Raw genomic sequence first — 15,559 nt, 5'->3', positions numbered from 1 at the left:
CTTTGTTTTAAACATATTCACAGGATCTCCAATCTAAAAGTAATTGCCTCAGTCCCGCGGGTATTTCCATGATGTTATTAACCTTTGTTGAGAGTAGCTCCCCTGATACTTAGAACAACGTCAGACTATTCGCTAGTACGGAAACATACTGTGAATGTCAAGGTGAAAATTAAAGGTGCAGCGAAATATAATACCAATTGGTTCAGGGTATAAACCGAGGTCAGTGCCAAACAATAATCCTCTAAATCTATAGACAGAAAACTTTGCAGGATTCACATTTATTAGAAATCCTGCCAAGTTAAACTACTACTGATTTCCATTTAGTAAATATACCAAAAATGGTCATTATCGGAATGCTTGGAATCATCAATAGCTTAAAGAGACACTCAAAGCACCATAACTACTATGGCTTACACTAGTGACTACGGTGATACGAAGCTTCCAATGTAAATTCAGCATTTCATTTTCTACCATTTATATTATTATTTAGTAAACACTGGGAACTTAAATTAAACATCACATTGGTGAATTATAATGTCTTCATTCAGTCATTCAACTACTTGAACACAAACTATGTGTCACAGTGCAAGTCAGACTCTTGTGCATGCTGGAGCTGTGCTATGACCAAACTCACAACGCACAGTTCAGCACAGCTCCTGCAAGTACAAGTGTTTGATTTTAACGGCACGAGGACAGTATTTACAGTAAATTACTTGGATTGTGAAATGAGGAGGCCTGCTTCTCCGGAAAGTTGAATATTTACCAAAAAAAAAATATCTGAAAAGAAAATACTGAGCATGAATTGACAGTTTTATTTCACCATAACCAGTACAATAAGATGTAGTGGTTATGGTACTTTAATGGTCTTTGTAAAAAATCTACACCCAGCTTGTATCCCGCCGTTGGTTGATTGATTGATGCTTGTGTAGCATTGTGACCCACATTTACTGTCCATCTCATGACTTTGGCATCAGTATCCATAACGTCACTGTGTGACAAAGTTTGTGTCAGTGTGGTGTCCTCCACATGCATGCATTGTGGGACATCAGGTGAAGGCTGGCAAGATTAGTAGAGGGTGCAGTTGGCTTGCATGCCACAAGCATACAAGAGTTGTACGGTGCAGGCTCACAGTAACATTCTTCTATGAGTTAATTACACCTAGAGATATGTTGTGTTGCCTTTTGGCACAATATTACAGGTGAGAGACAAGCAGGAATTGCACAGGATTTTTGCCACTCAACCATTGTACGGGTAGAACAATTTTGTGCTTGGCTGGTGACACATAATTTCAATGTTCTCCAGGGAAATATGGGCCGTTTATTTGTTTTTGCCCCTAGGCCAAAAGTTGCCAGTCCTAACACAGGGGCATCTGTGATGTCAGCAAAGACCATCCTGTACTCTAGATATAGAAAGCCGAGGATATTCAGTGCTATAGGCATGGAAACACATAGATCCATTACTTCCACTGAACCTCTGAAATACAGCACAATGCTGCTCTAGATTATATTCCCACAGGTGCCCTCTTGTAGCTGTGATAAATGTACAATAACTGTCATTTATTCAAGTGAATAAAAATATCTATGGCCAGTTAAGTAAAATATTCAGGGCCAGTTGTTACCATTCTATTAAAGAAAACATCTGAGTTAACAGTGAATGTAAAGTGCAGATTATTGCAATCTCTAGTAATACTTTTATTATTGGACTAATGGTATAATAAAACAGCAAGCATTTAAGAATCCTCCATTTTTCACAGCAGTAACATTGTTCTCTTTTTTTCCCCCTCAACTTCGGAATAAGGTGTCAGATATATTGCAGTTAAGGTGTGTAAGATTAGAGCTGAGACATTTGTTTCTCAAAGCAATATAGGTTTGTGCTACAGCTGCTTTACTGAGGTAAAGATCAAAAATGTCTACCCTAATATACCACAATGAAAACATATTCAGATAATTCCACAAATTAGTCTCAGCTCTTAAACAAATCGAAATCTGCCAGTGCCATAGGTCTATTAAGGTATAGTTTTTATGGTTTTATATGGCTTATTATCATCTGTCAAAAAAAAAAAAAACTAATCAATATTTAATTGAAAAAAATCAGTGCCTATTAATATTTATTTTACATAAAATAAGTGTCTAGTATCTAGGGGTTCCATGGCATTACGTTGCAATGTAACATATACACATACCCATTAAAATAGTGTTGTGAGGTTGTATGGAAATAATCGTTCAGTAGGAATGCTGAACATTTTTGTCACATTCATCTTGCCCCTATTGTATACATCATTTGATTGTATAGAAATGGTGAAGGACAATACACACATTTAATGATTCAGCATGGTTATTCTAGACTACAGAAGTACGAGGAGAGAAATGAGAGAGACACAGAGATTTTGGTAAGTGGAGGGGAAAGGGGGAGTACGATATAGGCCCAGGGTGGGATGTCAAATAGACTTTTGCTGAAAAACAAGGTTACCTGCAATGAGATTGATACAGAGAGATCATTGTTATGGGCACTAACTGTGCCAACCTTCCCAAGTGAAGTATCAAAGGAGCACCAAGAACTTTTTTTTTATTATTATTTGAAATATATAACATTAGCTTACATAATTATATTAACAAATCTTTCCTAAACAATCAGTAATGCTTCCTATATGCTCTTTTTTCCCCAACGTTCTGTATAATTTAGACTTGTTACTGCATTTGTACTTGTTACTGCATTTCATAAAATCTTAATAAATATTGAACTAGAGAAAAATATATAATTATTATGGAATTGAAATTTCAAACCATTTCTCACTTAAGAACATTATTGTTTAATGACCACTATAAATAATACAGCCAACTCAAATTGAAGTTGTCAAAAAATGTTATATGTATAAAATGCAAAGCCTGGAGTAATAAACAGAATCATTGTTTATAAGTCAATTGTTGCAATGTCCAGAAATGCCTGTTTAGTTAAACTCTTTAAATTGCTATCCAGATTACTGACTTAAAGGGACACTCCAGGCTCCCAGACCACTTCTGCCCATTGGAGTGGTTTGGGTGCCAACTCCCATCACCCTTAACCCTGCAAGTGTAATTATTGCAGTTTTACCTTGCAGGGTTAAGTCCTCCTCTAGTGGCTCTCTACCAGACAGCCACTAGAGGGACTTCTGGGTTCTTAAAACCTGGAAAGTGTTTTAACCCCTTAAGGACCAAACTTCTGGAATAAAAGGGAATCATGACATGTCACACATGTCATGTGTCCTTAAGGGGTTAAACAACGCTGGACATCCATACTTTATGCATGAGGACCTCCAGCGTCACCGGAATCCCCAGGGGAAAGCATTGAATAATGCTTTCCTATGGGGAAGTCTAATGCCCGCGCGCCCATTGCCGCACATGTCCATTAGGTCTCCCCCCGCCGGCTAATGCGGAGCCTGACCCAGCGCCGAGGGACATTGGCGCTGGATTCAGGTAAGTCACTGGGATGGGGGGGTGGGAGGGAGAGGGGCACTGCCTGGCACTGGAGAGTCCCTTTAATGTAGTTAAGAAGGACTCAAAACCTTATCTAGTAAAAAAAAAAAAAGTTTAGAAAATCTCAATCATACATGGTATATTAATGTCTCTGTGAAGGGTTAACTAAGAGGCTGTCCTGGGCATTGAAATAATAGTTTTTTTTTAATAAAATGATGGGAGTCCTCTGGTCTAATAATTACAACCCACAAGATGGAGGATGGGGTAGAGTCCACTTGTCAGGGCCCTAACCAGTATGTTTTCCCTCAAAAGCCCATGTGGAGAAATAGAGGTTATATGATGTTCTTCCCTGCTTATGGCAGGTTCCAGTGGAATTCCTGTTATTATTTTAATAATTTAGTTGGGTTTGAGACAGCTTGTTATTACACGATGGAGTCAGACAAACCCCAGCATTCATCACTTTAAAATTTTTGTTTCACTTTCAGAGCCACAGAGGAGAGCATTGTATTGTGTTACTTTGTTGCCACTTGTCTAGTATTACCATTTGTCTGGTTTTACTAGGTTTAGAATACATAATTTAGTCAATAATGGTGATGATGGTTTCTATACTTTCCAAATGAATGATTTCCTATGGTTTCCTACAGAGTTGAAACCTTTATCATTAGTTGTAAAAGTAAGAGCCATTAGCAAATACCATTTTTTATGCAATGCCAAATATTAAATAGGTACAATCTTGACGCTACGTTTTACTGGCCAACCTAGCTGCTACTTCCTAAAATGCCTGGCACATGATATCAAACAAACTTCGTCCCTATTTAAATGAACAATTCACATAAGAGAAACTAACCTCAAAAGATCTATATATATATATATATATATATCAGGTATAGCACAAAAGCATAGCTTACTACATAAATTCATCGTACCTGTTTCCTGCTAAGGTCAACCACAGAGTGAAGTACATATGCACATGTATAGTCTTTATTTACTAACAGAGTGGTGTTGCTATATGTTTTTCTGTGCTTTACCAGCAAATCCCTAATGTGCAAGTGGTCAGAATCTCTGCAAGCAGATGTTATCGGAGGTCAGCCAGTAAAAAAAAAAAACAGCACCATAATTGAAAACCAGTCAGTAATTATTAGCTGCTACTAACTACTACATACGTTTTCTTGAGTGTAGCGCTGAGTGTGATAAAATAATACAACAGTGAATAGTGCTCTTAATTGCACTTACCCTCTTTTACACACTTGTATACATGAAAAGAAAGGGAAAAAAAATAGACAAATAATTGTGCAGTATGTTTAAGCTGAATTAACAAAATTTCTTTTGTGAATTCTGAAGATAGAGTCAAGTTCACTCACATTTATTAGAGCCTTTTATAGATATAGGGCTCTAAACTTCCTGGCATCTGTGTCTTTTAGGGTAGACCACACGACCCCCCTCTCACGATATACGTATACGTGTTCTCCTCCAAGTTTAGATAGAAAAAAGACACAGGTAATCTGATCTGAGCGTAGTATTTCCAAATACTATAAATATCAATAAAAAAATAAGATATAGTATTGCTCACCTTTTTTAGAGCCTTTGTTAACCGGCTCTAAGTGTATTGGCCTAGTGTCAATTTGTGGGGTGACACTACCCCTTTCTGGAATCACTTCGACAGGATACAGCAATGAAGGTTGAGTATAAAAATATATTTATTATAAAATGAATATTCTAAAATTATGTATACAGTTTTACTAGAAAATAATAAAATTTGAAATATCATATATAAAATACAAATATTTGTTGCCAAAACGCGTTTCGCCGTCACACGGCTTCCTCAGTCGGCTTCTGATCTTCTTCTGAATGAAATCGCTTATATGTCTTTAAATCGACCGCCAAAATCTCCTAATCTTTAGTCCGGTGTGTTTCCAGTGGTTCGGGTTGATGTCGTCGCGTCACTTCCGGTCCTCCGTACTACATCTCCCATGGTGCTGTGCGGATCTCGGCGTCACTTCCGGTGTGTGTCAGCGGTGTTATGGGGAATTGAGTCCAAAGTGGCATCGTTGTATAGTCCGTTTTTAGTTCGTGATTGTATTTCAAGCATATAAATCATATGTTCCGGGTGGAAGTAGAACGAGATAATTGTAACGTTAATATTCAAGAACAACTAACAGAAATGTGTAAATATTAAGATGACAATAAATAGAAATAAAATTATAAAAAGGATAATACATTATAGATTTGTCTATATTTGGTTACTTTGTTTAGTGTCATATGTCCACCCCTGCAGGTTTGGCTGGGGGTTGTTTTTATCCTTCAGACAGTGAAGGTGGAATACGAAAAAGATGCAATAGAAATAATTGGATCCCTTAATATTTCTAGCAGCATGGATTCTGAAGATTCTAAGGGTTACAAGTTATTTCTGTTTTAAAGAGTGTGAAATTAGCGATTTGTTCTGACATAAAAAGTCTCCGAGTCTTTTCCAATATGGGTTGTGATCATATAAATGTCCTTGATTGTTATTTAGTCAGGGATGGTGATGGAATGTGGATATTAGTAATGTAATATATTAGTAATGATTTTTATGGAGAATACAGTCTGTTGAAGGAATATTTGACAAATGAATTTAAACAAAGAGGAGTGGTTAGCACTAAAAGCACTTCAGAAGAACAAAGAAAAAGTAATCAAACCAGCCGATAAGGGGGGTGGGATTGTAGTTATGAGAACGGAAGATTATCTACAAGAAGGCCTAAGACTAGTTGGAGATGGGGACACATATGAAAAGTTATCAGGTAACCCGACATTTACCATTAAGACAAAATTTGAAAATTTATTACAGAGGGGAAAAGAAATAGAGATATTAAATGAAAAAGAATATAAATACCTCAACATCATGAAACCAAAAATCCCTGTTTTTTATCATTTACCAAAAATCCACAAAAATGCCACCAATCCTCCAGGTAGACCGATAGTCTCAGGCATAGGCTCGGTATCAAGTAGACTATCGGAATACCTGGACAAGTGCCTACAACCAATCGTACAAAAAACTAGAAACTACCTCAAAGACACACTCAATATTATTCAAATTTTACAAGAAATACAGTGGGAATCAGACTACATTCTAGTCACCGCAGATGTGAGCTCACTATACACAATCATCTCACACACTAGAGGAATAGAAGCCACACAATTTTTTCTGAAGAATGATGATTTTTATCCAGATGAACAAATTAATTTTATAACAGAGGGAATAGAACTCATTTTAAATAATAACTATTTTTGGTTTAACAACGAATTCTTTTTACAAAAAGTCGGTACTGCTATGGGGACCAGGTTCGCTCCTAGCTATGCAAATCTCTTCATGGCATTTTGGGAGGAGAGGTTCATAAATAACAACAAGGACTGGGAGACGAACCTGGTCTCCTATAAGCGGTACATAGATGATATATTTTTTATCTGGAAGGGCTCAGAGGATCTTTTAAAGTCATTTTTAACTTTTTTAAACACCAATGACTGGGGAATTAAATTAACCACAGAATACAGTAAAGTAAGCGTAAATTTTTTAGATCTCACAATTTTTATAGAAGAAAACCAAATTAAGACAAAAACCTTTTTTAAATCAGTAGATGTAAACAATTACATTTTTTTAAACAGCTGTCACTTTTCACCCTGGTTAAAAAATATCCCAAAAGCACAGATAATGAGGATCCGCAGAAACTGCACAGACATAAGTACGTTTGAAACCCAAGCCATAAGAATAAAAGAACAGTTTATAGAGAAGGGTTATGAAGAAAAATCCCTTGTAGATACTATTAAACAAATAGAAACAATGGACAGATCCTCTCTATTGAAATATAAACAGAAAACCACAAAAGAACACAACATCCTACCCTTCATTAGTAATTTTAATCAAGAAAGTAACAGAATAAAACGAATAATTAGCAAACACTGGCCGATGCTTAGGAACGACCCAATGCTGTACTCGATTCTACCAGAGAAGCCTAGATTTATATACAGGGGAGCACCCAATCTGAAACAAAAACTAGTACATAACCATATAAAAGACAAAAAACCCACCCCTTTCTTTCAAAAGAAAGGTTTTTTCGGCTGTGGCCTATGCTCAGCCTGCAAAAACACAAAGAGTGTAAAAAGACACGTTACAGAATTTTCGGATTCAAAGAAAGAAAACAAATACAAAATAAGAGAAATGACTACATGTTTTTCAAAAAGAGTGATATATCTACTACAATGTTCCTGCAATCTCCTATATGTGGGCAGAACCAAGCGTCCTTTATACGTGAGAATAAATGAACATATACGAAACATAAAGAGAGGATATGATAAACATAGCGTTTCCAACCATTTTAAAGAGGTACACAACAACGATCCCCAATTTCTAAGTTTCTCGGCTATACAGAAAATCACCTTAAATTGGAGAGGGGAAGATGAAATAAAGAAGCTAGGAAAAATCGAGACAAAGTGGATTTTTAATTTGAACACCCTAGCCCCCCATGGTTTGAATGCGGATTTCGAACTTTGCCATTTCCTTTAACCTCTTAACCTTTTAGACTTTTTATTAAATTTTAAAAAAGGTGAGGTCCTGTTCATATTTATATACAAAGGATTTTTTTAAATTTTAAAATCTTAAATCAAACCCTTCTAAGAATTTCATGCCTACAGCAATTGCACCACAACCAAATTAAGAATTTCTTGAAAATAAACTCAAAGACCAATTCAAAGTCAAATATTCCTTCAACAGACTGTATTCTCCATAAAAATCATTACTAATATATTACATTACTAATATCCACATTCCATCACCATCCCTGACTAAATAACAATCAAGGACATTTATATGATCACAACCCATATTGGAAAAGACTCGGAGACTTTTTATGTCAGAACAAATCGCTAATTTCACACTCTTTAAAACAGAAATAACTTGTAACCCTTAGAATCTTCAGAATCCATGCTGCTAGAAATATTAAGGGATCCAATTATTTCTATTGCATCTTTTTCGTATTCCACCTTCACTGTCTGAAGGATAAAAACAACCCCCAGCCAAACCTGCAGGGGTGGACATATGACACTAAACAAAGTAACCAAATATAGACAAATCTATAATGTATTATCCTTTTTATAATTTTATTTCTATTTATTGTCATCTTAATATTTACACATTTCTGTTAGTTGTTCTTGAATATTAACGTTACAATTATCTCGTTCTACTTCCACCCGGAACATATGATTTATATGCTTGAAATACAATCACGAACTAAAAACGGACTATACAACGATGCCACTTTGGACGCAATTCCCCATAACACCGCTGACACACACCGGAAGTGACGCCGAGATCCGCACAGCACCATGGGAGATGTAGTACGGAGGACCGGAAGTGACGCGACGACATCAACCCGAACCACTGGAAACACACCGGACTAAAGATTAGGAGATTTTGGCGGTCGATTTAAAGACATATAAGCGATTTCATTCAGAAGAAGATCAGAAGCCGACTGAGGAAGCCGTGTGACGGCGAAACGCGTTTTGGCAACAAATATTTGTATTTTATATATGATATTTCAAATTTTATTATTTTCTAGTAAAACTGTATACATAATTTTAGAATATTCATTTTATAATAAATATATTTTTATACTCAACCTTCATTGCTGTATCCTGTCGAAGTGATTCCAGAAAGGGGTAGTGTCACCCCACAAATTGACACTAGGCCAATACACTTAGAGCCGGTTAACAAAGGCTCTAAAAAAGGTGAGCAATACTATATCTTATTTTTTTATTGATATTTATAGTATTTGGAAATACTACGCTCAGATCAGATTACCTGTGTCTTTTTTCTATCTAAACTTGGAGGAGAACACGTATACGTATATCGTGAGAGGGGGGTCGTGTGGTCTACCCTAAAAGACACAGATGCCAGGAAGTTTAGAGCCCTATATCTATAAAAGGCTCTAATAAATGTGAGTGAACTTGACTCTATCTTCAGAATTCACAAAAGAAATTTTGTTAATTCAGCTTAAACATACTGCACAATTATTTGTCTATTTTTTTTCCCTTTCTTTTCATGTATACAAGTGTGTAAAAGAGGGTAAGTGCAATTAAGAGCACTATTCACTGTTGTATTATTTTATCACACTCAGCGCTACACTCAAGAAAACGCAGGTTTTCATTGTCGATTTTTGGTGATCTTTTATATGTGGTGGGTTTTATAGGAGTACCCACGGAGTGTTTTAGCGGCTATTTTCTCTAAACTGTACACGAATACAAAAAGCGCCACCTATTCCACATTTTTGTGCACTTTGAACTAACTACTACATGTTGTTAATAGCAACAGCATTTGGCAATTAGTACCGACTCAGGGTTGGATTCTCTTAGCAGAGTAAGGGTTTATTCAGACAATAGCAATCCTGCCGTAGAAGTCTGCGGGATAATTGTTATTCAGTATGCAGAGTAAAACCTTACTCTGCTGGAAAATCTCGTCAAAGGTTTGGAACGAGCCTACCGTTGGGTATTTATGAAACATATCAAAGAAAAAGCTGGTGAGATAGCTCAGGGGGCAAATGCATCGTCACTAGAATCTGTTCAACCCTTGGATATTGTGGGTTCAAATCCTAGCAGGCAACCCTTCATCCTACTGAAGTAGATAAAATGAGTACCATTAAATTGGGTAACAGTAACATCTTTTTTTGCCCTGGATGTTGGGCAAAAGTAACATCCTCAGGGTGTACTTGGAAACCAGAGCAATCCGAATGTACATTTTCTGGTTAAATACTTTATTATTAATTCTTGCACACAATTCATACATTCCTATTCACGCATTCAAGTAGTCATGACACATTCAAGCAAATTACTAGCTCATAAATGTTGTCACATAATACACATCCCTACATATCCCTTCTATATACACATATATGCGCGCACACAATATGTATTTCTGTAAGGGACATATTTAAGTATGATTATGATAAAATGTACGTGAGGTAGTGTGAACAGGGCCTACATAGCAAAAATCTGAATACATTTATGCCCTTTACCTCTAGAACAATCCACAATCATGTAATAATACCACGATAATTTGAGGGTTGTTGTCTGAAGTTGTTGCAAGACTAGATTGCCTCTCAATACATTCTCTTGTTAAATTATAGTTCTAAGTAAAAGACTTTAAAATAATCACCTACAGTACATTGATTCAGAAAGAGGAAATAAAAACACTTTATTACATTCAACCTCTGAATCTCTTCAAATTCAACCTATATATAGATTTTAAAAATACACTGCTCTGTTTGCATCAAAAACGCATACACACTCGCACACTGCGTGTTTCAACGAGAGCAGATTTCATCCATTTTCCTTGGATAGTGCTTAACTGCCGCTCCAAAGATACAAAGATAACAACATATTCTTTAGTTTACAGTGTTAAAAGCGCCTGGGATTCTTAGCTTACTCTTCAGGAATGCAAATACCCCAGAACAAATGGGTGACAAGTGGATAATGATGCTGTACGTTTTAAATACAAGGAAAACCTGAGCCCTGCTTTGCTTTGAAAACCCCAACAATACTGGATAAATTGATTAGAAAGTCCACATTCTTCAAGAAACTATACTGAACAGAAAAGTTGATGGATGAATAAATAATATATACAGAAAATTATTCATGAATTATAGCTTAGTATTCCCATTTACTAATATATGTTTACACTTTCTCTCTCTCTCTCTAAATATAATATATATACATATTTATTTTTTGTAAATTTATTTTTATTATTACTAATTTAAAAAATAATAATTGTGAAAGTGTGAATAATATTAATAATCACATCAAGGTGCAATACAGAAGCTTTGACAGATCTATACAACTCTGTTTACGGAGCAAAAACAAATACATGCATATTCAATATCCAACAGTACATTCTACTCAAAGGTATTACAGGCTAAGGACCTATGATACCTGAACGTATTTGCATTCATAATATTCAACTGCCTGCATTACATGCCAAAAGTAGTTTGTGATTTAAATTATTCATTTAACCTTACACTTGAAGTTTAATATGCCTAATAGTCTTGCTTAGTGATAAGGTATGTTATTCTACAGCTAAATATTATAGAAGGTTGTTAGGAGAAAGAGCGATGGATACTTCTAAAAGCACATTTATAAGATGAGTAGAGAGAAACCTCTCTTGATTGACATTTTGCTTTTGAGCTTCTCAGGGTAAAATGTACAATTCGGCATTATTTGTGATATCATATATTAAGAGATCAAATATGAAGGTATTGATTGAAATGGAGAAGACATGTACAGCAATGCAATATAAATGCATTTGCTGATTTACTGGAGATCACATTGAGAGAATATCTGGAACGTGTGTGTGTATGTGTGTGTGTTTATGTGTGTGTGTGTGTGTATGTGTGTTTGCCATACACTTTCTTTTAGAGAGGTCTGATCAATCTTATTTTGCTTGAAATCACCATAGTAAATGAAGCGTTTGCAAGTGAACAGGAAACAAAACAAAGCAAAAAAATTTATGATTATTTTAACAAAGTCTATAGTAAATTGTTATCTACATGCTCAAGAAAGACATGAGGAATCTATTTATCAATGTCACTCAGCTACACAACTTGCATATAGCACTTCAGTTTTGAAAGAAACATACCTGAAATGAAGACAGGTTACTATGATTTATTAGAGATAACGAACATCTAGGTTTGATCCTCCCTGTAAATACTGCAGAATATCTGTTATCTGTGTCTATGAGCATAAGGAATATTAATTTAAGGGTTGTACACATTATTATTACTGGTGTTGGTATTTATAAAGCGCCAACAGATTCTGCAGCGCTGTACAATTAGTGGAGAACGTACAATATACACAAACAAATACAAGAGATAGAGAGAGCCCTGCCGGTAAGCTAATAACTAGCCATTGGAGCTCTTTTATACAAAGTGCTTAGCTAGACAGCCCGTGAGCTTACAATCTAAAAAAATACAATGGGGATTTGAGACAAGAGGTACACATGTATACTTCATGTTAAAGAAAGAGACAGTTTAAAGAAAAGCCAAAGTAATTCATGTAACCTTAATGACAATACTAAAACTATGCATGGTACAGTTCTAAAAACTGATAAACTTAATATCTACACAGAAAATTCACTAGAACAAATAGCCAAAGAACATAGTTATGTGTTAATTACATTTCTTGGATTTACAGACTAACACTTAAGAAACCTGATACATATTAATTGAAACTGAAATTGTATTCGCTGTTTTTTTTAAAAAAATACAAACACACTCACCTATAGGCCTGAAAAAAACAGCATGTTCACAGGTACAAAAGCTGCTGCTTGACTTAAATACGATCCAAATTGACACATTTTGTGCCAGTAATGCATTGATGGTGGAGTGTTCAGCTGAGTGCAAAGTGAGTGTGTGTGTGTTACTGTGCATATGGGGTAGTTACAAGAGTAGTTGTCATCTCAGTGAACTGCAGATTACTGGATGTGGGGTCTCTGCAATATTTAATATAAAATCACTGTTTGACTCAGAACCTATCTTTGAAAGTGCAATGCTTTTAGCTTACATAGTAAATTTGACAACATTTCACATCCGTGATTATTACCCTTTGAAAATTAAATATGCATTCACTTTTTCCCCCAGCTAATCTTTCCACTTATACTTAATTCAGATATATAATAGCTAGGGAACTCCTCCAAAAGGAAAATTGTGCCTGGGCTCAATAGTTCCTAATCATCTTCACACATAGTTTAATAGTGCAGTATAGTGTAATAGAGCATTGTGGAATATGCAGGTGTGCTACACTATTAATTAATAATAATAAAAATGCTATATCCAGAGAAATTGATTATCAGCTCCCCTGCTCAGTGGGCTATGCTATCTCTGCACGTGCATGTACAGCACTATAGTATAGGCAGGCATGTGTTAAATGTAATAATAATGCTAATTTAGTGATATTGATTAGCAGTAAGGTGTGCTATCACTGTCAGTGTGTTGTACTGCAATATGGAATATGCAAGCTCCTTACTAATGATTTAATTTTATAAATATTAATAATAGTTACCGTATTTCCAGAGCCATTGATTATCAGCTCCCTTTGTCAATTGGATTTGCTATCCCTGAAAGTGAATTTGACATCACTATAATAAATACAGGCATGTGAAAAATATAATAATAATAATGATTTTTTCAGAGACGTTGATTATCCAATAGGTGTGCTATCACTGTCAGTGTGTTGTACTGCATTTTGGAATATGCAAGCTCCATATGATATAACTGTATGATTAATAATACTAATAGTTATGTCCTGAGCCATTGATTATCAGTTATGTCTGCTCAGCGAGAGCCCCTGCTATATTGCATTGTTCAGCCTGCGGCCAGTCACAGCTCATTGCCTCCAATAAAGGGGCTTGCTGGTCTGTTGCCCTGCTGTTAGCACACACAATGAATGGGGACACTTGCTTAGCCATTACAGCTCCACTGTTTAATTGGCTCAACCAGTGAATGGGACAGTAACACCTCACCAGTTAGTCTGCTTAATCAGGCACAGCCAGGAACCAGAGCTCCATCACTGGGTGACAGGAGAACAGCCAGTAAATAGCAGCCAGGAACCAGAGCTCCATCACTGGGTGACAGGAGCCCAGATATTAAATACCAGATACCAGAGCTCCATCACTGGGTGACAAAAGCCAAGTTAATAAATAGCAGCAAGATACCAGAGCTCTATCACTGGGTGACAGGAGCCCAGCCAGTAAATAGCCAGGAACCAGAGCTCCATCACTGGGTGACAGGAGAACAGCCAGTAAATCGCAGCCAGGAACCAGAGCTCCATCACTGGGTGACAGGAGCCCAGTCAGTAAATAGCCAGGAACCAGAGCTCCATCACTGGGTGACAGGAGCCCAGCCAGTAAATAGCCAGGAACCAGAGCTCCATCACTGGGTGACAGGAGCCCAGATAATAAAAAGCCAGATACCAGAGCTCCATCGGTGAGTGACAGGAGCCCAAAAAATAAACACCAGATACCAGAGCTCCCTCACTGTGTGACAGGAGCCCAGATAATAAATAGCCAGATAGCAGAGCTCCATCACTGGGTGAGAGGAGCCTAGATAATAAATAGCCAGATACCAGAGCTCCATCACTGGGTGACAGGAGCCCAGATAATAAATAGCCAGATACCAGAGCTCCATCACTGGGTGACAGGAGCCCAGATATTAAATAGCCAGATACCAGAGCTCCATCACTGGGTGAGAGGAGCCTAGATAATAAATAGCCAGATACCAGAGCTCCATCACTGGGTGACCGGAGCCCAGATAATAAGCAGCCAGATACCAGAGCTCCCTCACTGGCTGACAAGAGCCCAGATAATAAATAGCCAGATACCAGAGCTCCATCACTGGGTGACAGGAGCCCAGATAATAAATAGCCAGATACCAGAGCTCCATCACTGGGTGACAGGAGCCCAGATAATAAATAGCCAGATACCAGAGCTCCATCACTGGGTGACAGGAGCCCAGATATTAAATAGCAGCCAGATACCAGAGCCCCATCACTGGGTGACAGGAGCCCAGATATTAAATAGCCAGATACCAGAGCTCCATCACTGGGTGACAGGAGCCCAGATAATAAATAGCCAGATACCAGAGCTCCATCACTGGGTGACAGGAGCCCAGATATTAAATAGCCAGATACCAGAGCTCCATCACCGGGTGACAGGAGCCCAGATAATAAATAGCCAGATACCAGAGCTCCATCGCTGGGTGACAGGAGCCCAGATAATAAATAGCCAGATACCAGAGCTCCATCGCTGGGTGACAGGAGCCCAGATAATAAATAGCAGCCAGATACCAGAGCTCCATCACTGGGTGACAGGAGCCCAGATATTAAATAGCCAGATACCAGAGCTCCCTCACTGGGTGACAGGAGCCCAGATATTAAATAGCAGGAGCCCGTTAATAGTTTAGCGTTCCCCAGCGCTGCTCCTCATTGAAGCCGCGGACTGTGTGTGGTATCCTGTTACCGGGCAGCGCTGAGGGCAGCGGCTCGGCGGAGCGGGATCTCTACTACTGGAAGTTTAGCTGAGGGAGCCGAGGCAG

This window comes from Pelobates fuscus, chromosome 2 (assembly GCF_036172605.1).
Source record: "Pelobates fuscus isolate aPelFus1 chromosome 2, aPelFus1.pri, whole genome shotgun sequence".
In the NCBI taxonomy this organism is placed as follows: domain Eukaryota; kingdom Metazoa; phylum Chordata; class Amphibia; order Anura; family Pelobatidae; genus Pelobates; species Pelobates fuscus.
This window is presented reverse-complemented; position numbering follows the sequence as displayed.